Below are 551 nucleotides of genomic sequence, written 5' to 3'. Positions count from 1 at the left end.
ACACACACACACACAAACTCATGTTCCCGCTCTCTCTCTGTCACATACACATACATACATAATGCTGTGTTGTCAGCTTGCTGCACTTGGCCTCTAATCTCGCCATGATGTCCCATTAGTCTGGACCTCTGGTGGCCCTCATTTAGGAGCTTCAACATCAAAGCTTTGAAGTGCCCGTCGATTCAGCCACACATACACACACACACACATAGACAGACTCATACAGTACACATGCAATTACTCTGCTTCTCTTTTATACAGCTTGCTGAGTCTCCCACACACGGTTCCATTTATCCACATAAGCTTTCCTCACCTAAATGCAAACCATGCCAGCAAATACGGCACAGCTTCAGATCCAGAGTGTGATATCTTTGACTCCTAGGGGTCTCCTGGACGCCAGCAGGGGGGGCTTATGATGGCTGTTACAGTCGTGACTTGGAAGATTAATGACATTGTGGAAGTTAATGTTGCATTTCTTAGCTTAAGCGTTCCTGAAATGTGTTTTTCCTCACTGAAATAGACTGTCACCATAGCTTATTAACTACAGCAGC

The sequence above is a fragment of the Morone saxatilis genome, unplaced genomic scaffold (genome assembly GCF_004916995.1).
Source record: "Morone saxatilis isolate NCDOM2014 unplaced genomic scaffold, NCSU_SB_2.0 Contig6, whole genome shotgun sequence".
Classification (NCBI taxonomy): Eukaryota; Metazoa; Chordata; class Actinopteri; family Moronidae; genus Morone; species Morone saxatilis.
The sequence above is the reverse complement of the archived record's forward strand: the minus strand, read 5'-3'. Positions refer to the sequence as shown.